Genomic DNA, 25,326 nt, shown 5'->3' with positions numbered 1-25,326 from the left:
TGCTGCTGCTGGCTGTCCAGCAGCAGACTGAAGGTGGCTGCTGCTGTGCACAGGTATATAAAGGCTCAGAGCCTATTATGACACGCGCAGCCAGCGTTCCATTGCCACATTCCATCTACTGCAGGCAGGATACCTGGCTGGCTGAATGTCGCTGAGAAGCTCACAGAGACCGCCATAAGCAACAGTTTAACAGAATGCCACAGACTAATCAACCAAACTTTTTGGGTTGGGTTCTCTTTTATAGTCTGCAGGCATTAAATGAAAGAAGTCAGTGTTCCAGCAGAGGGAGACAACGTTTCAGAAAAGGCATTGTAGCAAACCAAAAAAGAAATTTTAAGCGCAGCAGAGTAACCAGCGCACATACCTGTTAGCTCAGGTGAGTTTAAAAGGCTGCTGTTGATAACAAGGGCATTTGCTAAATAGATGGTGTGTGTGCAACAATATACTGAAAGGTCAATTATATTGTGCAGCTTATCTCACCACCTGTAGTTATTTAGGTGAAAGCTCCAAAATGCTTGCCTAATATGTCTGTTTATCCAAAAGGAAGTAAAAAGGGAGAGCTAGAAAGATAGCATTGCATCACATTACATGGCAATGCAATGCACAGTTGCTGAAGTTGAACCAAAATGAGCTTGTAATCTGGCTTCTGCAACTTTGAACATGAAAAATCCAATGAGGAGAAGAAAAGCAAAGCCAAAGAGTCCATCCCAAAATCCGACAAACAAGCAAAATGAACAAAAAACATTGAATTCAATTCTTTCTGATTTTAGAAACTGCATTAAAGAAGGGGTGCACCGGTCCTGGAGATACTGCAATACCAGGTCAATGCGTGGAGTGGACAGAGCAAGCTCTTTTTCCATCTCCCTGTTCTAAAAATCCATTTAATATATGGTCCCCAGATAGGGGACGTATCAGATATTAAACTGATAAGAACAGATTTTTTTTTTTAATTTGGCTATCCCCTGCAGAGGGATAAAACCGTTTATTAAAATTTTAACAGATTACAAGCATAATTACACAAATACCAAACGTTAAAAGACAAATGAAATTTCCAAAACAAAAAAATACAAAGATTTTAAATAATTAGGTTCCATTGGTCAACAAGCCATTTTTTGGAAATATGTATATTCTTCTTTTTGTCAATTAAATAATAAGTATACATTTCACATAAACATAAACTTAAAACATCATTCACTGATAAAACATCTTGTTTAAAAATAGCAATGTTGCGCGCTTTCCAGAGAGATGACTTGGCGCAGTTCACTGTCTTCCAAGCCATTGTGTACTGGTCCATTGTGGGGCATTCCATAAGTCCGTATAGCACAGTTTTATATGTAAAGTCCTTGAGGTCTGCCACCCTTTCCAGTAGGGGGAGCAGTCTTCTCCAGAAATCCTTTGCAAAATTACATGTCCATAATAGATGTTCCACCGTTTCCTCGTCTTGGCATCCGGCTCTTGGGCAGATGGCAGACCTCACAAATCCTCTTCTGTATTGGAATGCCCGGCAAGGAAGACAGCGGTGCATGCAACTCCAAGCCAGATCTCTCTGTTCATTAAAAAGATAAAAAACGTTAATCATTTTCCAGATAGACATAGATTTGTCATCATCATATCTGTCAACATTACATATTTCCTCACTTTTACGTATTTCTTTAATTAGTTTCTTACTATTTCTTAATTCCTCTATTTTCTTAGTCCCTAAATTAAAATCGGACACTATTTTCCTTAAAATCTCATAATGCGTCGACAAATTAAAAGCATGGGGCACAGATATATTAACTTCATACCATTCAAACTTTCTCATAAAAAATCCTGTATTAAAACGCATAAAAAAGGACCAATAGTGATTCTTAAAAAGGGCATTAAAACAGTAAACGAACAGATGGATTAAAAGAAACCTATTAAAATCTGGAAAATCTTTACCACCTTTTACTTTTGATTTCATCACGATTTCTCTTTTCAGCTTTTCCATTTTTGAGTTCCAAAAGAAGGTAAAACAGGTTTTGGTTATCTTTTTTAAAACATTAACAGGCGGGGGGAAAACCATGCTAAGATACAATAAAAGAGGTAAAATCACCATTTTTAAAACCAATACTTTACCCTCCATTGTAAGTCTCCTCATGTTCCACATACATATTTTCGTATTTACTTTCTGTGTAACTGTTTCCCAACTATTATAACCATCATTATTTTCAGTGAATGATATACCTAAAATGGAAATGGATTCGGAGACATTAATTGGTACATCACGTAAAATCATCCCCCCAACACTTAAAATGTTACACTTATTAAAATTGATTTTAAAACCAGAAGCTAGGCAAAAGGATTGCAATTGATGGAGAGTGGCCGTAAGTGATGGTGCATCTGTACACAAGACCGCCACGTCATCCATGTAGCCTACAACCTTGGCCTCCAAACCACCGCTTCCAGGCAGAGGGACACCGCATATCTGTTTATTTTGGCGTATTGCACATAACATTGGTTCCAGTGCACAGATAAACAGTAGGGGGGACAGAGGGCATCCCTGTTTCACCCCTGACCGTAAAAATACCTCTTGTGTCTTAAAACCATTCACTAAAATCTTACTTGTACAATCCTTGTAAAATGCTTTAAGCGATAGTAAAAACCCTTCTGGTATGCCCATTTTCTCTAAAACTTTAAAAAGATAAAAGTGTGAGACACGGTCAAATGCTTTTTCAAAATCAATAGATAAAATCGCCATTTTCCCCTTTCTGTCTTTCACATCCTCAATACAGTCTTTCACTAAATTCAGATTGTCCCATATACTGCGCCCCGGCACCCCACACACTTGATTAGAATGAATAACTTTGCTGATGACTTCTTTTAGACGATTTGCACAAATTTTAGCCATTATTTTATAGTCACAATTTAAAAGTGTTATTGGTCTCCAGTTTTCTAATTTTGATTTATCGCCTTTTTTGTATAGGAGGGAGACTTCACCTTTCTTCCAGGAATTTAATAAAACCTTATTATTAAAAACCTCAGTAAACAAATAAAACAAATCATCTTTTAAAATATCATAAAAACATACATAAAATTCTATTGGGATGCCATCAGGACCAGGGACCTTTCCAGTTTTAAAACTTTTAATAGTTTTTAACACTTCTTGTTCCGTTAAAACTTGGGATAAAAACTCTTGGGATGCGGGATCTAAAACAGCTGTTAGTCCTTGCAGCGAATCATCCATTAATTTATTATCTATATTTTTTCCATTAAAAAGATTAGAAAAAAAACCCTCAACTTTACCCAGCATATTTTTTATATTATTCTCACCATCTATATGGTCAATTATCACTTTTTCTTTTTTATTTTTCCTAAAAAAATATCTGGAACACTTTTCATTTTCTTCTATATGTTGTACTCTAGAACGAAAAATTATCTCTTTTCCTTTTTGTTCTAGCCATTTTGAAATCTCTTCTTTTAAGTTTGAAATATCAACTTGTACATCTATCCCATTGTCTCTGAGCTTAAATAATGTTTGTAGGCGGGTATTTAAAATTCTATATTCTTCATATTTTTCTTTGGCTCTACATATACTCTTTTTAATAAAAAAGTCTTTTATTTTTACTTTCATTCTATCCCACCATACACTCATAGTCTCATTTGTTTTTTTCCCTTTTCTACATTTCCTATAAAACTCAATAAAATCTGATAAAATCTGCGGGTCGGTTAAAAGGGATACGTTCATTTTCCAGCTTTTCTTACCACATTTTTTGTTGTCATTTACTTTTATGGTAAAGGATAAAAGTTTATGGTCTGAAAATATATTAGTTAAAACTTCACATTTGGCAGGTATTGTTTTATCTGAACCAAAAATAAAATCAATCCTAGAGCTACAATTAGCATTGCTCCAAGTGAAACCGGCGTCCTCTGGGCTATCACTATGACACTCTTTATATATGTCTATCAATTTAGCATCTTTGACTATATCATGTAGCATACCTGAGGTTTTATCGTAGTTCCTGCATACAGAGCTGGAGCGCCGGTTTTCACCTTTTAAAACACAATTAAAATCCCCTGCTAAGATAAAAGGTTCAGAGTTATTAATAAATAATGGTAAAAGATCAAGCATTTCGGCTCTTTCATTTTTCTCTGTTGATCCATAAAAATTTAAAAACTGCCATCTAATACCATCAATAAAAGCTTTCACTAATAAAATACGACCTGGTAAAATTTCCTGAATAAAATCAATTAAAACGTTCCCTTTAAAAAGTATGGCTACACCCGCTGATCCTGCAGCATTCGATCCGGACCAGACAGATGGCCCACACTTCCACTCATCTTTATATTTTTGATATGACATTTCATGTGGGATATTACATTCTTGCAGAAAAAATACAGATGCAGTAAAACACGTAAAAAAATTAAAAAGAGCAGTTCTTCTCGTGTTAGATTTTATGCCTCTCACGTTGAGGGAAATACCTTTGAGTTCAGCCATCATTAGAAAATGTAGAAATTTTACTTAGGTAACTAAGAGCAACGGATTTACCTGTCCGATGAACCTGATCAGACCACTGGGCTTGCGCCTCCCTCCTCATCTGATAGTATCGTCACGAGAGTCTCCGTGGAGGAGGAAAGATTACCACATTTATATAAACCCGACGCTACACTGGCATAGCTCGGAGGGCTGGCTGGCAGAACCCGCTGGGTCTCCATTGGCTGGCCATGCAGTTCCTCATCAGGTGGGTCTCCGAGGGGTTCCGCCGCCCCTGTTTGACCTGTAGAAGGTCGTCCTATAGGAGGAGGTTGCGCACAAGGCAGAGCCTCTGACTCTTCAGAGGCAGCAAGATCCCGGTCCCCACCTGTAGCAGCGGAGACCGAAACCCCTGAGGGTCCAGCGTCCACATCCCCTGCTGGAGAAGTGTCCATCTGTTCACCTCCTGCTGCCTCCTCCGAACCACCCTTTTTCTTTTTCTTAGGACCCACCTTTATCCACTCAGCGCCCTCAGCACTAGGAGACCCAGACTGGGCATGGGCTTCTGTGTCGGCCTTTTGCCGGTCCCTTTTGACCTTACCAGTAGTGCCCTTCTGCTCCTTCTCAGCCCTCCTTTTGGACTCCCGCAGGTCCTGCAGCCAGGTTTTGGGATTTGGTATTTTACCTGTCATAGACTCTGGAGACACTTCACTATTTGGTACGCCCTTATTGTCTCCAGAGGCTCCAGGTTGTTGTTCCTCCTCCTGAGGGGTGGTCTGATCTTTTGGTCCTTGGTCGGACGTCTTGGACTTCCCATTTTGCTCATCTTCCCGAAATCTGTGAGGGCAAGAAAAATAAAAGTGACCTGGAGTCTGGCAAAAACTGCATTTCTTTTCCTTAGGGCATTCTTTTGTCTCATGTTCTTCACTAGCACAATTTCTACATGATACATGACAGTTTTCTTTTGAATGACCATAGCGCCCACAATTTCTGCAATATACTGGCATCCCAGAAAAGAAGAAATCCCCATTTGTTTGCCCAATTTTGAAACGGGCAGGGGGGAGCCGTATACCACCTGGTGTATTTGGATCTCTTGTACACTTCACAAGGAATTTCCACTTAGATGTCCATATGTTATATTCGTTTAATATCTTCCCAATACATTTAACACTTTTAAAATAAATTGCTAGAAATGACATTACTTCTGGAGCAGAAACAAAGGGCGAAAATATTTTTACAATAACCAGTCTTACCTCATCCAGGACGTGCTCAACAATTTGTATCCCTTTCAAAACAGGACTATTTTCAACTTTTTTTAACTTTTCTAGTACATCTCTAAAAATACCTTCTCCGGTGAATGTGATGTCATAGTCACCTCTTCTGGGATAATCCTGGATGGAGAGAATTTCATTACTTTGTACGCCAAGAAGGTTCCTGAGCACGTCCTGGACTACATACCCTAATTTCCTCATATCCGAGCCACCCGCCGTGAAGTGAACTCGGATAGAGTTTTTTAGCCTCGCATAAAGAGGCACGAGGTTAGGGTCAACCTCCATGGAAAAACGCAACAAGGTTGCAAATTGCAGCCGCTTGCAATCTGCGCTCCCAGTGTTCTTGCAGCGAAAAACACCTGGAAGCTGGGGGATCGCAACTCGTTACCCTGGGACTAAGCCCTCTCCCTAATAGCAGCAAGCAGGTTAAGTCCACCAAAGTGGACGATCCTGCCAGGCCAAGGAGAGGGGTACCCGAGTGCCCTTCAACCACAATCTCCTGCAATAAAGCACTTGATCGTAGCCAAAAGGCCGAGAAGCGATAACCAGAATTGGTTTCAAACTACGGAGCCACCCAAGGATCCTGAAAAGTCCATTTGTGGAGATGAGCTCCTGGACTCCCGTTAAGAAGACATGTTGTCAACCTCTAGATCCCTTACATGCCTGCACTTTTTGGCTTGCTGCTGCTGCAATCCACGCGTTTTAGATCTGCATAACTCCACCTCTTTAAACACAGCACCTTCACCCCCTGCTGTTCCCACCCGCCTCAACACCGTTGGAAGGGATGAGAACCAATTAAGGCGGGGGGTGGGGTGGAACGAGCAGCTGTCTACCCTTAGCAGGAGGGCTCCTGATTACATACCTCTCCTGCTGCTGCTGCTGGCTGTCCAGCAGCAGACTGAAGATGGCTGCTGCTGTGCACAGGTATATAAAGGCTCAGAGCCTATTATGACACGCGCAGCCAGCGTTCCATTGCCACATTCCATCTACTGCAGGCAGGATACCTGGCTGGCTGAATGTCGCTGAGAAGCTCACAGAGACCGCCATAAGCAACAGTTTAACAGAATGCCACAGACTAATCAACCAAACTTTTTGGGTTGGGTTCTCTTTTATAGTCTGCAGGCATTAAATGAAAGAAGTCAGTGTTCCAGCAGAGGGAGACAACGTTTCAGAAAAGGCATTGTAGCAAACCAAAAAAGAAATTTTAAGTGCAGCAGAGTAACCAGCGAACATACCTGTTAGCTCAGGTGAGTTTAAAAGGCTGCTGTTGATAACAAGGGCATTTGCTAAATAGATGGTGTGTGTGCAACAATATACTGAAAGGTCAATTATATTGTGCAGCTTATCTCACCACCTGTAGTTATTTAGGTGAAAGCTCCAAAATGCTTGCCTAATATGTCTGTTTATCCAAAAGGAAGTAAAAAGGGAGAGCTAGAAAGATAGCATTGCATCACATTACATGGCAATGCAATGCACAGTTGCTGAAGTTGAACCAAAATGAGCTTGTAATCTGGCTTCTGCAACTTTGAACATGAAAAATCCAATGAGGAGAAGAAAAGCAAAGCCAAAGAGTCCATCCCAAAATCCGACAAACAAGCAAAATGAACAAAAAACATTGAATTCAATTCTTTCTGATTTTAGAAACTGCATTAAAGAAGGGGTGCACTGGTCCTGGAGATACTGCAATACCAGGTCAATGCGTGGAGTGGACAGAGCAAGCTCTTTTTCCATCTCCCTGTTCTAAAAATCCATTTAATATATGGTCCCCAGATAGGGGACGTATCAGATATTAAACTGATAAGAACAAATACTACACTTGATCTTAGCCAAAAGGCCGAGAAGCGATAACCAGAATTGGTTTCAAACTACGGAGCCACCCAAGGATCCTGAAAAGTCCATTTGTGGAGATGAGCTCCTGGACTCCCGTTAAGAAGACATGTTGTCAACCTCTAGATCCCTTACATGCCTGCACTTTTCGGCTTGCTGCTGCTGCAATCCACGCGTTTTAGATCTGCATAACTCCACCTCTTTAAACACAGCACCTTCACCCCCTGCTGTTCCCACCCGCCTCAACACCGTTGGAAGGGAGGAGAACATATTAAGGCGGGGGGTGGGGTGGAACGAGCAGCTGTCTACCCTTAGCAGGAGGGCTCCTGATTACATACCTCTCCTGCTGCTGCTGCTGCTGCTGGCTGTCCAGCAGCAGACTGAAGGTGGCTGCTGCAGTGCACAGGTATATAAAGGCTCAGAGCCTATTATGACACGTGCAGCCAGCGTTCCATTGCCACATTCCATCTACTGCAGGCAGGATACCTGGCTGGCTGAATGTCGCTGAGAAGCTCACAGAGACCGCCATAAGCAACAGTTTAACAGAATGCCACAGACTAATCAACCAAACTTTTTGGGTTGGGTTCTCTTTTATAGTCTGCAGGCATTAAATGAAAGAAGTCAGTGTTCCAGCAGAGGGAGACAACGTTTCAGAAAAGGCATTGTAGCAAACCAAAAAAGAAATTTTAAGCGCAGCAGAGTAACCAGCGCACATACCTGTTAGCTCAGGTGAGTTTAAAAGGCTGCTGTTGATAACAAGGGCATTTGCTAAATAGATGGTGTGTGTGCAACAATATACTGAAAGGTCAATTATATTGTGCAGCTTATCTCACCACCTGTAGTTATTTAGGTGAAAGCTCCAAAATGCTTGCCTAATATGTCTGTTTATCCAAAAGGAAGTAAAAAGGGAGAGCTAGAAAGATAGCATTGCATCACATTACATGGCAATGCAATGCACAGTTGCTGAAGTTGAACCAAAATGAGCTTGTAATCTGGCTTCTGCAACTTTGAACATGAAAAATCCAATGAGGAGAAGAAAAGCAAAGCCAAAGAGTCCATCCCAAAATCCGACAAACAAGCAAAATGAACAAAAAACATTGAATTCAATTCTTTCTGATTTTAGAAACTGCATTAAAGAAGGGGTGCACCGGTCCTGGAGATACTGCAATACCAGGTCAATGCGTGGAGTGGACAGAGCAAGCTCTTTTTCCATCTCCCTGTTCTAAAAATCCATTTAATATATGGTCCCCAGATAGGGGACATATCAGATATTAAACTGATAAGAACAGATACTACACTTGATCTTAGCCAAAAGGCCGAGAAGCGATAACCAGAATTGGTTTCAAACTACGGAGCCACCCAAGGATCCTGAAAAGTCCATTTGTGGAGATGAGCTCCTGGACTCCCGTTAAGAAGACATGTTGTCAACCTCTAGATCCCTTACATGCCTGCACTTTTCGGCTTGCTGCTGCTGCAATCCACGCGTTTTAGATCTGCATAACTCCACCTCTTTAAACACAGCACCTTCACCCCCTGCTGTTCCCACCCGCGTCAACACCGTTGGAAGGGAGGAGAACCAATTAAGGCGGGGGGTGGGGTGGAACGAGCAGCTGTCTACCCTTAGCAGGAGGGCTCCTGATTACATACCTCTCCTGCTGCTGCTGCTGCTGGCTGTCCAGCAGCAGACTGAAGGTGGCTGCTGCTGTGCACAGGTATATAAAGGCTCAGAGCCTATTATGACACGCGCAGCCAGCGTTCCATTGCCACATTCCATCTACTGCAGGCAGGATACCTGGCTGGCTGAATGTCGCTGAGAAGCTCACAGAGACCGCCATAAGCAACAGTTTAACAGAATGCCACAGACTAATCAACCAAACTTTTTGGGTTGGGTTCTCTTTTATAGTCTGCAGGCATTAAATGAAAGAAGTCAGTGTTCCAGCAGAGGGAGACAACGTTTCAGAAAAGGCATTGTAGCAAATCAAAAAAGAAATTTTAAGCGCAGCAGAGTAACCAGCGCACATACCTGTTAGCTCAGGTGAGTTTAAAAGGCTGCTGTTGATAAAAAGGGCATTTGCTAAATAGATGGTGTGTGTGCAACAATATACTGAAAGGTCAATTATATTGTGCAGCTTATCTCACCACCTGTAGTTATTTAGGTGAAAGCTCCAAAATGCTTGCCTAATATGTCTGTTTATCCAAAAGGAAGTAAAAAGGGAGAGCTAGAAAGATAGCATTGCATCACATTACATGGCAATGCAATGCACAGTTGCTGAAGTTGAACCAAAATGAGCTTGTAATCTGGCTTCTGCAACTTTGAACATGAAAAATCCAATGAGGAGAAGAAAAGCAAAGCCAAAGAGTCCATCCCAAAATCCGACAAACAAGCAAAATGAACAAAAAACATTGAATTCAATTCTTTCTGATTTTAGAAACTGCATTAAAGAAGGGGTGCACCGGTCCTGGAGATACTGCAATACCAGGTCAATGCGTGGAGTGGACAGAGCAAGCTCTTTTTCCATCTCCCTGTTCTAAAAATCCATTTAATATATGGTCCCCAGATAGGGGACGTATCAGATATTAAACTGATAAGAACAGATACTACACTTGATCTTAGCCAAAAGGCCGAGAAGCGATAACCAGAATTGGTTTCAAACTACGGAGCCACCCAAGGATCCTGAAAAGTCCATTTGTGGAGATGAGCTCCTGGACTCCCGTTAAGAAGACATGTTGTCAACCTCTAGATCCCTTACATGCCTGCACTTTTCGGCTTGCTGCTGCTGCAATCCACGCGTTTTAGATCTGCATAACTCCACCTCTTTAAACACAGCACCTTCACCCCCTGCTGTTCCCACCCGCCTCAACACCGTTGGAAGGGAGGAGAACCAATTAAGGCGGGGGGTGGGGTGGAACGAGCAGCTGTCTACCCTTAGCAGGAGGGCTCCTGATTACATACCTCTCCTGCTGCTGCTGCTGCTGGCTGTCCAGCAGCAGACTGAAGGTGGCTGCTGCTGTGCACAGGTATATAAAGGCTCAGAGCCTATTATGACACGCGCAGCCAGCGTTCCATTGCCACATTCCATCTACTGCAGGCAGGATACCTGGCTGGCTGAATGTCGCTGAGAAGCTCACAGAGACCGCCATAAGCAACAGTTTAACAGAATGCCACAGACTAATCAACCAAACTTTTTGGGTTGGGTTCTCTTTTATAGTCTGCAGGCATTAAATGAAAGAAGTCAGTGTTCCAGCAGAAGGAGACAACGTTTCAGAAAAGGCATTGTAGCAAACCAAAAAAGAAATTTTAAGCGCAGCAGAGTAACCAGCGCACATACCTGTTAGCTCAGGTGAGTTTAAAAGGCTGCTGTTGATAACAAGGGCATTTGCTAAATAGATGGTGTGTGTGCAACAATATACTGAAAGGTCAATTATATTGTGCAGCTTATCTCACCACCTGTAGTTATTTAGGTGAAAGCTCCAAAATGCTTGCCTAATATGTCTGTTTATCCAAAAGGAAGTAAAAAGGGAGAGCTAGAAAGATAGCATTGCATCACATTACATGGCAATGCAATGCACAGTTGCTGAAGTTGAACCAAAATGAGCTTGTAATCTGGCTTCTGCAACTTTGAACATGAAAAATCCAATGAGGAGAAGAAAAGCAAAGCCAAAGAGTCCATCCCAAAATCCGACAAACAAGCAAAATGAACAAAAAACATTGAATTCAATTCTTTCTGATTTTAGAAACTGCATTAAAGAAGGGGTGCACCGGTCCTGGAGATACTGCAATACCAGGTCAATGCGTGGAGTGGACAGAGCAAGCTCTTTTTCCATCTCCCTGTTCTAAAAATCCATTTAATATATGGTCCCCAGATAGGGGACGTATCAGATATTAAACTGATAAGAACAGATCAGGTTTCAACATAATTTATTAAGTGCGTAAAAGATGTTTTACAATCAAAAACAACAACACAAACAGTACATTATTAAAACACAGAATTCCACCCATAAAAACCCCATATACGATTAGCATCCCTCCTCCCAATACATTTGACATCCCTCAAGTAATAAATATACATCTGGCTAAAAGCAATTTTAAGACAATCCTTCACAGAAATAGCATCACGTTTAAAAAGTAAAATATTGCGTGCCTTCCAAAGGGCGTCTTTAAAACAGTTAATCATACACCAACATATACAATACTGTTGAGGGGTCGGACATTTAAAAAGGCCATATAAAACATATTCATGGTTAAAATCTCTTAAACCGCAAGTCCATTTTAAAAGAATCCCAACTTTGTGCCAAAGTTCCTGTGCAAATGGGCAATTCCACATAAGGTGCAAGGTGGTTTCGTCATTAACACATGAGTCTCTGGGGCATTTGGCTCTGGCCACCAGGCCTCTCCTGTGTTGAAATTCTCTGGTGGGGAGGCACTGGTGGACCACCATCCATGCGATGTCCTTATGTCCATTTGCTAAGAATTTCCCGAAGACATTCTTCCAAACTTGCTTCGATCTCTCTTCTGAGAAATTTACTATGGGGGTCACATCTTCATTCCTCCTCAGAAAAGATAAAAGCTTCTTGCGGTCTTTAAAAATGTCCATATTAAAATCACCAAGGCTATAAAATCGAACAGTCTTTTCTAAGATTGCTTGGTGTTTGGGGGGGCATAGTAAAACAGGGGAATTCAACGACAACTTAAACCATCTTTTAAAAATCATCCCACAAGTATATTTTAAAAAATAACTTAGCGCACTATTACCATTAAAATGTTTGAAACAAAAGCAGAAATAATTTAAATACAAATAAATATGTAAATCGGGGACATCCCTTCCGCCGTTCATTTTATTCTTCCTCATTATTTCTCGCCTTAATTTTTCCATTTTGGAGTTCCATAAAAACATAAAGATCATCCTAGTCATTTTTTTAATTAAAACATCAGAGGGGGGGTACACCATAGCTATATACAGTATGAGGGGTAACAACACTGATTTTATAATTAAAATTTTCCCCTCCATTGTTAGGGACCTCAAACCCCAAAATGATATTTTCTTTGACATTTTTTCTATGACATTCTCCCAGCTTTGAGTTCCCACATTCTCCTCGTTAAAAACAACTCCAAGAATTTTTACATTGTCTCGTTTTATAGTGAGCTGCGGGAGTTGGGCGGTGTCCCAGGATCCCAAAGTCAGACATTCAGATTTATTTAAATTAAGTTTAAACCCGGATGCCTGGGAAAAAAATTCAATGCGCAACACCGCCCTCCGGAGGGAAGCAGGGTCCACGCACACAACTGTCACGTCATCCATGTAGCCAAAGACTCTCACATCACTGCCACCTCCGCCTGGAACAGGAACCCCTCTAATCACTTTGTCTTTCCTTATTGCGCTCAGCAGGGGCTCCATGGCGCAGATGAACAGGATGGGCGACAAGGGGCATCCCTGCTTCACTCCGGACTCAAGGGGAACTCCATCTGTTAAAAAGCCATTAAGAGAAATTTGACTAAAACAATTTTTATATAAAATCTTAATACAATTTAAAAGCATATTAGGGATACCCATTCTTTTTAAAACTCTAAAAAGAAATCTATGAGAGACTCTATCGAAAGCTTTTTCAAAATCTAGGGCTAAAAGAGCTACATTTTGACCCCGGTCTCTGGAATACCAAATTACATCCCTTAATACGTTTAAAACCTCTGAAATACTTCTGCCTGGTACACTACAAACCTGCTCAGGCTGGATTAGTTTGGCAATGACACTCCTGAGCCGGTCTGCAACCACCTTAGCAAGTACCTTGTAATCAACATTTAGGAGAGTTATGGGTCTCCAATTCGCTAGAGTACTGCGGTCACCTTTTTTATATATCAAAGACACCACTCCTCTCCTCCACGAAAATGGCAACTGTTCACAAATAAAAACTTCTTTAAAAAGCATAAAAAGGTCCTCTTTTAAAATGTCCCAAAAAGTAAGGTAAAATTCTACAGGTAGTCCGTCACACCCAGGTGCTTTACCCTTAGAGAAACTTTTAAAAACATAAAATAATTCCTCTAAAACAATATCGCGTTCTAAAAACTCCTGGTCTGTAAAATTTAACTTAAAATCGAGATCATTAAGAGCATCAGATAAAAAGGACTCATCTATACACTTTTTACTAAAAAGATGCTTATAAAAGTTAAAAGTAGCATTCAACATTCCCTGCATAGATGTTTCACCCTCTAGATTTGTGATCACTTCTCTTTTATCCATGACTTTTTTGAAGAAGAAGCGAGAGCACTTCTCCCCCTCCTCCAAGTGCTGCACTCTAGAGTTAAAAATAATCTCTTTCCCCTTTGTGTCTATGCAGTTCTGAATTTCAGTTTTTAGGCCAGCAATATCATCTCCCACCTCCACCCCTAGCTCTTTGAATTTAAAAAGTGTTTGCAGTTTGGTGTTAAGATCACTAAAACATCTTTTTTTCTCTCTAGCTTTACGTCTCCCTGCTTTTATAAAAAACATTCTGACTTTTTTTTTCAAATTTTCCCACCAGGTTACCATAGGGGCATCAGAAGGTTTTTGTCGCCGCCAGGCTTGATAGGCTTTACCAAAGTCTTGTCGAATCAGAGGGTCCTCCAGCAGGTAAGTACTTAGACGCCAGAGGCCCCTGTTGACCCTCTGTTCATCCCGGTATTCTAGATGCACCTCCAAGCCCTTATGGTCAGAAAATATATTTGATGTTAAAACACATTTTACAGGGTTAAAATCATCTGATAGGAAAATAAAATCGATCCTGGAGGACACCCCTCTTCCGGACCACGTATAACCAGGGTCCGTCGGCAGGAGTGACCTCCACGCATCGCATAATTTAAAATCAGTTATAAAATCTTTCAATAGATGACATGACTTATCCAATTTGCGTAAAGGGTCACCCCCTGCTCGTTGTTCACTAGCACAAAGACAATTAAAATCACCCCCTACGACCAGGGGAGATGACCCAGTACAGTACAATGGCAATATCCCAAATAAATTAATTCTCTCTTGCTTATCAGGGGGAGCATAAATATTCATTACACGTAGGGTAAAACCATTAAATTTAAAATGCACTAAAACCACTCTGCCTGGTACTATTTCTGTGACAGCATTTATAGTAATATTTCTCCCACGACAGAGGAAGCCCACCCCCGCTGACTTGTTGTCATTGGAGCCAGACCAGATGGAGGGCCCCAGTCTCCAATCTGTCTTGATATCATTATAATTTAGTGCATGTTGTATCCCGCATTCCTGTAATAAACATATGTCAAAGTCAGTGGTTTCTAAATACTTGAATAGAGCAGCCCTACGAACTGGGCTCTTTAATGACCTCACATTCAGTGAGACAAGTCTTATTGTGGGCATTCATAGGTCAGGGTGGTGGATCTTCCATGAGGACACCTGACTCAAAGCCCTGTATATCAAATTGCTCCAGGACATCCGGGCTAGAAGACCCAAACGACTCGATATTCTGTGAGCCGGCGGTTGCCCCCTCGTATGTCACGGTTCCCAGCCACATTCCAGGAGACGCTGGGGATTCGACATTCCGTCTCTTTTTCGGGGCAGACTCCACTAGGTCACTGGTGCAGTCCTCCTCTTCCTCCACCTCCTCCAGGGGGGGAGACTGGTCCATCAGGACAAGATCAGCAACACAGATTTCCTGATGTTCGCCACCTAGAAGCAAAGCCCCCTCATCTGGCTGGCTAATCGCCCTGGAAGATCCTGAGGCCATCGCTGCGTGGTCCCCTGTAGCCAACCGCACAGGGGCACCACCCTCCAGCCCAACAGGATCGGTATCGGGAACCATCGATACGGAGGATACCCTCCCAGAAGGAGGACCCCCCCGCTCCGGTCCATGCGAGGTCCGCCCATCGTTAAGGGACTTCGATGCAGGTGCCGCCCCAGAGGGGCCTCCGGCTCCCTGCTCCATCCCAGCCTTCTCGCCCTTCGAACCGCCCTCCGACGCCGGCCTGCCAGTGAAGACCGGTGGGCGCATCGGCTCAGCTTCAGAAGATGCAGCTTCTGCGTAGGTCCTGGTCCTGGTCCTGTTGGGGCATCCTCGGAACATGTGCCCCGCCTCACCGCAGAGATTACATTTCCTCCCAGCGGGACAGTCCTTCATTAAATGTCCGTAACAGCTGCAATTATTGCAGCGGTCTACTTTCCTGCCCGTGCAGGACGTTTGGGTATGACCCATTTGTCCACAGTTCCTGCAACATACTGGCATTCCAGGATAAAATAAGTAGCCTCTGCTCTTACCGATTACGAAGGTTGAGGGAGGGTGTAGCATTCCTCCCACTCCACTAAGGTCCCTCTTTAGACGGGCCATATACCTTCTCTTGCCGCACCAGAAGCCTACCGCGTTCTTCACAGTACCCAGGTATCTCAGATCATCACAATAGCGGGTAAGGTAGGTCGAGATGTCTGCAGCTTCCACAAAGGGGTTCGGGAAATGCACCACGATGGGGATCTCGTCATAAGCATACAAGAGACAAAAGGTTAGTCCATCCAACTCATCTAAGTAGTTTTTCTCGTTTACCTTTTGTACGAGTTGCTGACAGCATCCCTGGCTTTTGAAGGTGATGGTGTATGTCCCCTTGTACTCGTTGTCCTGGAAGCAGAATATGTCTTCCCGCCGAAACTCCAGAACTCCAAGAAGAATCCTATGGCAGATGTAGTCCAAATTCTTCTCCATCCTCGATGCTGCTCCAACTTCAATCCTCACGGTGTTCCGCATCCGGGCATCACCCGATGAATATGTGAGCGTTGCCGGCATCCTTCACTCAGGAACGTACCGACTCTTCTCTCTGAAAGGCGCAAGCCTTCATGGGATCCCTTCCCGTTGCTCCCGGACTAATCCTTCCTCCCAATAGCAGCAGGGGGGTTAAGTCCCTCCGAAGAGGAACGATCCCCCCAGGCCGAGAGAAAGGGTACCAAGAGCACCTCACAGGCAAGACCACACAGGTAAACCTGATAGATCGTGCCAAAAGGCCGAGAAGCGATAACCAGAATTGGTTTCAAACTACGGAGCCACCCAAGGATCCTGAAAAGTCCATTTGTGGAGATGAGCTCCTGGACTCCCGTTAAGAAGACATGTTGTCAACCTCTAGATCCCTTACATGCCTGCACTTTTCGGCTTGCTGCTGCTGCAATCCACGCGTTTTAGATCTGCATAACTCCACCTCTTTAAACACAGCACCTTCACCCCCTGCTGTTCCCACCCGCCTCAACACCGTTAGAAGGGAGGAGAACCAATTAAGGCGGGGGGTGGGGTGGAACGAGCAGCTGTCTACCCTTAGCAGGAGGGCTCCTGATTACATACCTCTCCTGCTGCTGCTGCTGCTGGCTGTCCAGCAGCAGACTGAAGGTGGCTGCTGCTGTGCACAGGTATATAAAGGCTCAGAGCCTATTATGACACGCGCAGCCAGCGTTCCATTGCCACATTCCATCTACTGCAGGCAGGATACCTGGCTGGCTGAATGTCGCTGAGAAGCTCACAGAGACCGCCATAAGCAACAGTTTAACAGAATGCCACAGACTAATCAACCAAACTTTTTGGGTTGGGTTCTCTTTTATAGTCTGCAGGCATTAAATGAAAGAAGTCAGTGTTCCAGCAGAGGGAGACAACGTTTCAGAAAAGGCATTGTAGCAAACCAAAAAAGAAATTTTAAGCGCAGCAGAGTAACCAGCGCACATACCTGTTAGCTCAGGTGAGTTTAAAAGGCTGCTGTTGATAACAAGGGCATTTGCTAAATAGATGGTGTGTGTGCAACAATATACTGAAAGGTCAATTATATTGTGCAGCTTATCTCACCACCTGTAGTTATTTAGGTGAAAGCTCCAAAATGCTTGCCTAATATGTCTGTTTATCCAAAAGGAAGTAAAAAGGGAGAGCTAGAAAGATAGCATTGCATCACATTACATGGCAATGCAATGCACAGTTGCTGAAGTTGAACCAAAATGAGCTTGTAATCTGGCTTCTGCAACTTTGAACATGAAAAATCCAATGAGGAGAAGAAAAGCAAAGCCAAAGAGTCCATCCCAAAATCCGACAAACAAGCAAAATGAACAAAAAACATTGAATTCAATTCTTTCTGATTTTAGAAACTGCATTAAAGAAGGGGTGCACCGGTCCTGGAGATACTGCAATACCAGGTCAATGCGTGGAGTGGACAGAGCAAGCTCTTTTTCCATCTCCCTGTTCTAAAAATCCATTTAATATATGGTCCCCAGATAGGGGACGTATCAGATATTAAACTGATAAGAACAGATACTACACTTGATCTTAGCCAAAAGGCCGAGAAGCGATAACCAGAATTGGTTTCAAACTACGGAGCCACCCAAGGATCCTGAAAAGTCCATTTGTGGAGATGAGCTCCTGGACTCCCGTTAAGAAGACATGTTGTCAACCTCTAGATCCCTTACATGCCTGCACTTTTCGGCTTGCTGCTGCTGCAATCCACGCGTTTTAGATCTGCATAACTCCACCTCTTTAAACACAGCACCTTCACCCCCTGCTGTTCCCACCCGCCTCAACACCGTTAGAAGGGAGGAGAACCAATTAAGGCGGGGGGTGGGGTGGAACGAGCAGCTGTCTACCCTTAGCAGGAGGGCTCCTGATTACATACCTCTCCTGCTGCTGCTGCTGCTGGCTGTCCAGCAGCAGACTGAAGGTGGCTGCTGCTGTGCACAGGTATATAAAGGCTCAGAGCCTATTATGACATGCGCAGCCAGCGTTCCATTGCCACATTCCATCTACTGCAGGCAGGATACCTGGCTGGCTGAATGTCGCTGAGAAGCTCACAGAGACCGCCATAAGCAACAGTTTAACAGAATGCCACAGACTAATCAACCAAACTTTTTGGGTTGGGTTCTCTTTTATAGTCTGCAGGCATTAAATGAAAGAAGTCAGTGTTCCAGCAGAGGGAGACAACGTTTCAGAAAAGGCATTGTAGCAAACCAAAAAAGAAATTTTAAGCGCAGCAGAGTAACCAGCGCACATACCTGTTAGCTCAGGTGAGTTTAAAAGGCTGCTGTTGATAACAAGGGCATTTGCTAAATAGATGGTGTGTGTGCAACAATATACTGAAAGGTCAATTATATTGTGCAGCTTATCTCACCACCTGTAGTTATTTAGGTGAAAGCTCCAAAATGCTTGCCTAATATGTCTGTTTATCCAAAAGGAAGTAAAAAGGGAGAGCTAGAAAGATAGCATTGCATCACATTACATGGCAATGCAATGCACAGTTGCTGAAGTTGAACCAAAATGAGCTTGTAATCTGGCTTCTGCAACTTTGAACATGAAAAATCCAATGAGGAGAAGAAAAGCAAAGCCAAAGAGTCCATCCCAAAATCCGACAAACAAGCAAAATGAACAAAAAACATTGAATTCAATTCTTTCTGATTTTAGAAACTGCATTAAAGAAGGGGTGCACCGGTCCTGGAGATACTGCAATACCAGGTCAATGCGTGGAGTGGACAGAGCAAGCTCTTTTTCCATCTCCCTGTTCTAAAAATCCATTTAATATATGGTCCCCAGATAGGGGACGTATCAGATATTAAACTGATAAGAACAGATACCACACTTGATCTTAGCCAAAAGGCCGAGAAGCGATAACCAGAATTGGTTTCAAACTACGGAGCCACCCAAGGATCCTGAAAAGTCCATTTGTGGAGATGAGCTCCTGGACTCCCGTTAAGAAGACATGTTGTCAACCTCTAGATCCCTTACATGCCTGCACTTTTCGGCTTGCTGCTGCTGCAATCCACGCGTTTTAGATCTGCATAACTCCACCTCTTTAAACACAGCACCTTCACCCCCTGCTGTTCCCACCCGCCTCAACACCGTTAGAAGGGAGGAGAACCAATTAAGGCGGGGGGTGGGGTGGAACGAGCAGCTGTCTACCCTTAGCAGGAGGGCTCCTGATTACATACCTCTCCTGCTGCTGCTGCTGCTGGCTGTCCAGCAGCAGACTGAAGGTGGCTGCTGCTGTGCACAGGTATATAAAGGCTCAGAGCCTATTATGACACGCGCAGCCAGCGTTCCATTGCCACATTCCATCTACTGCAGGCAGGATACCTGGCTGGCTGAATGTCGCTGAGAAGCTCACAGAGACCGCCATAAGCAACAGTTTAACAGAATGCCACAGACTAATCAACCAAACTTTTTGGGTTGGGTTCTCTTTTATAGTCTGCAGGCATTAAATGAAAGAAGTCAGTGTTCCAGCAGAGGGAGACAACGTTTCAGAAAAGGCATTGTAGCAAACCAAAAAATAAATTTTAAGCGCAGCAGAGTAACCAGCGCACATACCTGTTAGCTCAGGTGAGTTTAAAAGGCTGCTGTTGATAACAAGGGCATTTGCTAAATAGATGGTGTGTGTGCAACAATATACTGAAAGGTCAATTATATTGTGCAGCTTATCTCACCACCTGTAGTTATTTAGGTGAAAGCTCCAAAATGCTTGCCTAATATGTCTGTTTATCCAAAAGGAAGTAAAAAGGGAGAGCTAGAAAGATAGCATTGCATCACATTACATGGCAATGCAATGCACAGTTGCTGAAGTTGAACCAAAATGAGCTTGTAATCTGGCTTCTGCAACTTTGAACATGAAAAATCCAATGAGGAGAAGAAAAGCAAAGCCAAAGAGTCCATCCCAAAATCCGCCAAACAAGCAAAATGAACAAAAAACATTGAATTCAATTCTTTCTGATTTTAGAAACTGCATTAAAGAAGGGGTGCACCGGTCCTGGAGATACTGCAATACCAGGTCAATGCGTGGAGTGGACAGAGCAAGCTCTTTTTCCATCTCCCTGTTCTAAAAATCCATTTAATATATGGTCCCCAGATAGGGGACGTATCAGATATTAAACTGATAAGAACAGATTTTTTTTTTTGATTGAATATATCTTTTATTAGCACAAAAAATAAGTTAACAGACAGTGTACAGTGCCGCAGCCCAGTACACACAGAATTCTACATCATATTTACATAGCATGAGGATACGACGCACTAACTAGACACATCACACCCCTATGCTACACAAAACACTCAATCTGAAAGAAAAGCATGTCAATCAATACAGTACGACGAACCGTGATAAGGGATGGGGATTGGGAAAAAGGGGATGGGGAGGGGAAAATCACAGGCCCGAAGCTTTATTGAAAGACAAGACACATAAGGGGAGAGGGGGAGGAGGGGTTTAGTCCTCGTCCTCGTCCTCCGGACCGTCCATGATGGAATAGTCTCTGAGCAGGCTGTGGATCAGCCTGCGGCAGTCCTGGATGGACATCCTCTCCCTCCTCAAGATGAGCCGGTTCCTGGCGACCCAAACGGCATCCTTGAAGCAGTTCATAAGGCGCCAAGCCTCCTGGATGGCTCCGACGGTATGAACCCCAGGGAAGAGTCCGTAAAGCACAGAATGGTGCGATAGGCTCGCCCTGGGGACAGAGTTCCTCAGGTCGTCCTCAAGTGCAGTCAATAGGCGCTGTGCAAATCCGCAGTCCCAAAAAGTGTGCAAAGATGTTTCCTCCACGAAGGGGCACCTTGGGCAGTACCGGGTCTTGCACAGGTTCCGGGCATGCATGAATGACCGGACGGGCAGTCCGCCCTGAATCGCCATCCACGACAAGTCCTTGTGCCCGTTGGTCAGCCTGTCAGACGACACATTTGTCCACACAGTCTCCAGCGTGTCCTGGTGAAGTCCTGTGATGTTCTCCACGTCATCCTTGGCTCTGATTAGCTTGTGGATAGTTTTGGGCTTCCACAAGTCGGGCTTGAGTCCCTCCAGTTGATGCTCCCCCACAAATCGAACGACGTCTCCGTAGAACCATGGCGTCGTCCAGTTGTAGGGGAAGGAGCTGTCCCACTTGTCCCAGCCGAGTCGCCTCCAAAGAGGAAGCAGGAAGAAGCGAGACATGGACCTGCCCGCGGAGCCATTCTTGACTTGCAAAGTCCGGCGGACACAATCACACACAAAAGAGGATCGCAGGAGGGTGGGGATATCTGGAACGCCCTTCCCACCCTTGCGAGGCTCCTTGTACATGACGGCCCGCCTGACTCTGTCCATCTTGGATCCCCAGACAAAGTGAAACACTGTCCTGGTAATGGCCCTGCACACAGTGACGTGTGGGGGCCAGGCCTGCGCCGTGTACTGCAAGACGGGCAGGACCTCATTACGCAGGATGAGTGCCTTACCCTCACAAGTGAGGTGTCTGAGGCTCCAGAGTCCGATCCGTTGCTTCACCTTGGCCAAGCGTTCTTGCCAGGACTTGAGGGCCGCTCCTTCCTTCCCGAACCAGACTCCCAGCACCTTGAGGAAATCCGGTTGAATGTTGAAGGGGAAGGGGGCGGAGGAGGCCGGCTGCCAATCCCCGAAGAGCATGGCTTCCGACTTCCTGCAGTTGACTTTGGCCCCTGAAGCCCGGCCGAACCTCTCACACGTCTGGACGAGGGCGTCGACTGAACCACGATCAGCGCAGAAGACGGTGACGTCGTCCATGTAGAGCGAGCACTTGACCTCGTGTCGTCCCGGACCCGGTGCGGTGATCCCTCTGATCTCTCCATTCTGCCGGATAGCCTCTGCGAAGAGTTCTATAACACAAACAAAAAGAAGAGGTGATAGAGGGCAGCCTTGTCTGACCCCAGAGAGGACAGGGAAGGGGTCAGTCTTCCAGCCGTTCACCAACACCGAGCTGTGGATATCAAAATACATCAGACGGACATACGAACAAAACATGTTACCCAAACCTAACCGGTGCAGAGCTCGGCCCATGAACTCGTGGGAAACCCGGTCGAAGGCCTTCTCCTGATCCAAGGAGACCAGGGCCGCGTGTGCGCGGCGGACCTTGATGTACTCGACCGTGTCCCGCACGAGAGCGAGGCTGTCTGCGATGCGACGTCCAGGGATGCCGCAGGTCTGGTCCGGGTGGATGATCCGTCCGATGACCGTCTTAAGTCGTGTCGCCATCGTCTTGGCCAGGATCTTGTAGTCCACGTTGAGCAGAGTGATGGGACGCCAATTCCTCAGGTCGCACCTCTCTCCCTTCCGCTTGTACAGGATCGTGACCATTCCTTCCCTCAAAGATGGAGGCATTCTACCCTCCACCACCATCTCCTCGTACAGGTCCAACAGGTCCGGACAGATGAGGTCTCCCAGCGCTACATAGAGCTCCGCTGGAAGACCATCACTGCCCGGGGTCCTGCCGGTCCTAAAGGATTTAGCGGCAGAGAGCAATTCGCCCACCATCAGAGGTTTGTCCAAGGCTGCCGTGCCTGCAGGATCAAGATGGTTAGTGATACCTGACAGGAACTTATCAGCAGCGTCGGGGTCGGTAGTCTTGTGGGAGTAGAGTTCGCTGTAGAAGTCGCTGACGACCCTCATCACGTCCTCCTTCCCACGTCGCATGTTTCCGCTCTCGTCTCGCAGCTCGTTCAGGGGCGTGTGACCGGCATGAAGTTTCCTGAAAAAGAATGAGTTACATTTCTCACCCTTCTCCAGATTCTCCACTTTGGAACGGAAGATGATTCGCTTGGACTCCTCCTCAAAGTGCCTTTTCAGGCTCTTCTTGGTCTCCTCCAGCTCCTCCCTCACGTCCCAGCCGCAGTGAAGAAGGTCCTGCAGCGACCGCAGCTCGCGCTGCAGCCCTCTGAAGTCCCTCCTCTTCTCACACGCCTGTTGTCGACCCTTGGCCTGAAAGAAACAGCGAAACTCAAGTTTAACATATTCCCACCAATCAGAGACTGTTTGGAAGCTACCCTTGTAGGACTGCCACATTGCGTAGGCTGCTCTCAGCTCCTCCACGACTTCATCCTGAGCCAGCAGAGCACAATTCAGCTTCCAGGAGCCGGGGCCGGACGGAAAACCGTCGCCGAGGACACCTTGTAAGTGAATGGCTCTGTGGTCGGAGAAGAAGCAGGAGACCATCGAGTGCCTACTCTGCCTGACTGCCCGAGAGGTGAACACAAAGTCAATCCTGGAGCGGAGTGAGCCATCGGGTCGGCTCCACGAATAGTTCGTGGAGCCTCTCCCCATGGAGCCCACCACGTCCTGAAGAGAGGCCTCGGTTACCATCTCGATGAGCAGCTTGGACGTGATGTCCAACTTGGCAGATGTGCCAGAACTACGACCGTCCTCCTCGATGGGGCAGTTGAAATCCCCGGCCATCACTAAGGTCCTGGTGGTGGCAAGCTGAAGCCGCAGGGTCTGGAAAAGCTCCAAACGCTCATTCTTCAGTGGGGACGCATACACGTTGATGAACCTGACAGGTTCTCCCGCCCAGTTGCCATCTACAACAAGAGCCCTGCCGCAGATGAGCTCCTGGACGGACTCAAGCGTGAATGCGCCCCCCCTGATCAGAATTGCGACCCCCGCAGACTTGCAGTCACCCCCACCGGACCAGTAGGATGGACCGTGGGACCACTCCCTGGCCAGATGTTTGAAGGACCTAGAGGAGGGAAGGGAACATTCCTGCAACATATAAACATCACACAACTGGGAAGTAAGGAAGGCATAAATAGTCTGACGTCTGAACTTGTCCTTGATGCTCCTGACATTAATGGAAAATAAGTTAATATTAGCCATCATGTAGGGAAAAAAGAAAAAGTTAGCGCAGGCAATACACCTTAGTTACCACTCCGGTCGGGTGGTCCCTCGTCGGTGTTGACTGCTGGTGACGGGATCACCAGCAGGCCCTCTTCCTCCATCTGGTCAAGCAGCGCGGCCTCGATCTCGGCGACCACCAGTTCCTCCTCTTCTGGCTCGGCCACCAGGGTCTCAACCATGTGCTCCATCTCTTCTGGCTCAGGGAGGGTATCCTCCTTTTCGCCTACGAAATCCAGAATCTTCTTTTTGGAGGATTCAGTAGCAGGGCTGTCCTCCACCTTCCTCTTTCCCCGGGTTGGAACTGGGGAGACAAGAAGGGGAAAATCCTCCTCGGAATAGATAGCGGCGGGTGGAGGAAAGGTTAATTCCACCGCTACCATGGTCTGGGGAGGGAGAGTGGCTGCCGGGGCAGGGGAAAGGACACCTGCTGAGGAGTAGGGGAAGGAGGAAGAGGAAGTGGAATCCTCAGCAGGGGTGGCCGGGGTGGGGGGGGATTGGACGGGGGTGGCAGGGGGAGGGATCGAGAGAGGGTTGACAGAACTCTTACCCTCCTTTGACTTTTTCTTCTGCTTCGGAGCTGCTGGGACCGTCGCTGGGGCTTTGGCCACCGACTCCTTGACCGCTTTGGCCTTGGTCGTCTCGGCCTTGGCCGCTGGGGCCTTGGTCGTCGCGTCCTTGACCTTCACAGGCCTGGTCGTCGGGGCCTTGTCCTCCGTAGCTGGGGTCGTCGCAACCACCGATGCCCAGGATCTCTCACGCCTGGGGCAATCCTTGTACAGATGAGCCGCCAGCCCACACAGGTTGCAGGACGTCTTCTTCAGGCAGTCCTTCGAGCTGTGTCCCGTCACTCGACAAATCCTGCAGGCATCCTCCTTGCAGTCCTTCATCTCGTGGCCGTTCTTGCCGCATCTCCTGCAGTTCCGCGGCATGTCCGGGTAATAGATGAGGCCGTAGGAGTTGCCCAGGGAGAATGTCGGGGGCAGGTGCCGAAGTCCGTCTGAGTACGCCAGGTCCCTGTGAAGTCTAACGGTCACCGACCACTTACCTGTCCAGAAGCCGAGTCCATTCAGGATGTGAGAGGGTTCCTTCACAACCAAACAGAAGCGTCTCAGGAAGGTACAGATGTCTTGGCCTGGGGTGTGCGGGTTGCGCATGGAGACCGTGATCCTCCTTTCATCCCTCTGGATAGGGAAGCT

At 45.6% G+C, this 25,326-nt stretch overlaps 8 non-coding genes across 8 annotated transcripts; all 8 read right to left on the bottom strand.

Annotated features, from left to right (window-relative positions):
* Positions 1–784: 784 nt before the first annotated feature.
* LOC141211663 (U2 spliceosomal RNA) lies at positions 785–974 on the bottom strand. Its single transcript, XR_012281619.1, has one exon. It is a non-coding gene; the product is annotated as a U2 spliceosomal RNA (small nuclear RNA).
* A 6,387-nt stretch (positions 975–7,361) lies between these two features.
* On the bottom strand, positions 7,362–7,552 carry LOC141211467 (U2 spliceosomal RNA). Its single transcript, XR_012281441.1, has one exon. It is a non-coding gene; the product is annotated as a U2 spliceosomal RNA (small nuclear RNA).
* Positions 7,553–8,670: 1,118 nt separating this feature from the next.
* LOC141212004 (U2 spliceosomal RNA) lies at positions 8,671–8,861 on the bottom strand. Its single transcript, XR_012281824.1, has one exon. It is a non-coding gene; the product is annotated as a U2 spliceosomal RNA (small nuclear RNA).
* Positions 8,862–9,976: 1,115 nt separating this feature from the next.
* Positions 9,977–10,167, bottom strand: LOC141211341 (U2 spliceosomal RNA). Its single transcript, XR_012281318.1, has one exon. It is a non-coding gene; the product is annotated as a U2 spliceosomal RNA (small nuclear RNA).
* Positions 10,168–11,282: 1,115 nt separating this feature from the next.
* Positions 11,283–11,474, bottom strand: LOC141211664 (U2 spliceosomal RNA). The gene has a single exon (XR_012281620.1). It is a non-coding gene; the product is annotated as a U2 spliceosomal RNA (small nuclear RNA).
* Positions 11,475–17,647: 6,173 nt separating this feature from the next.
* On the bottom strand, positions 17,648–17,838 carry LOC141211340 (U2 spliceosomal RNA). Its single transcript, XR_012281317.1, has one exon. It is a non-coding gene; the product is annotated as a U2 spliceosomal RNA (small nuclear RNA).
* Positions 17,839–18,953: 1,115 nt separating this feature from the next.
* LOC141211517 (U2 spliceosomal RNA) lies at positions 18,954–19,144 on the bottom strand. Its single transcript, XR_012281489.1, has one exon. It is a non-coding gene; the product is annotated as a U2 spliceosomal RNA (small nuclear RNA).
* A 1,115-nt stretch (positions 19,145–20,259) lies between these two features.
* On the bottom strand, positions 20,260–20,457 carry LOC141211628 (U2 spliceosomal RNA). Its single transcript, XR_012281595.1, has one exon. It is a non-coding gene; the product is annotated as a U2 spliceosomal RNA (small nuclear RNA).
* Positions 20,458–25,326: the final 4,869 nt, after the last annotated feature.

Source organism: Phyllobates terribilis, unplaced genomic scaffold (genome assembly GCF_046119375.1).
Source record: "Phyllobates terribilis strain yellow unplaced genomic scaffold, ASM4611937v1 Scaffold_170__1_contigs__length_4071412, whole genome shotgun sequence".
Taxonomy (NCBI): Eukaryota; Metazoa; Chordata; class Amphibia; order Anura; family Dendrobatidae; genus Phyllobates; species Phyllobates terribilis.
This window is presented reverse-complemented; position numbering and strand designations above follow the sequence as displayed.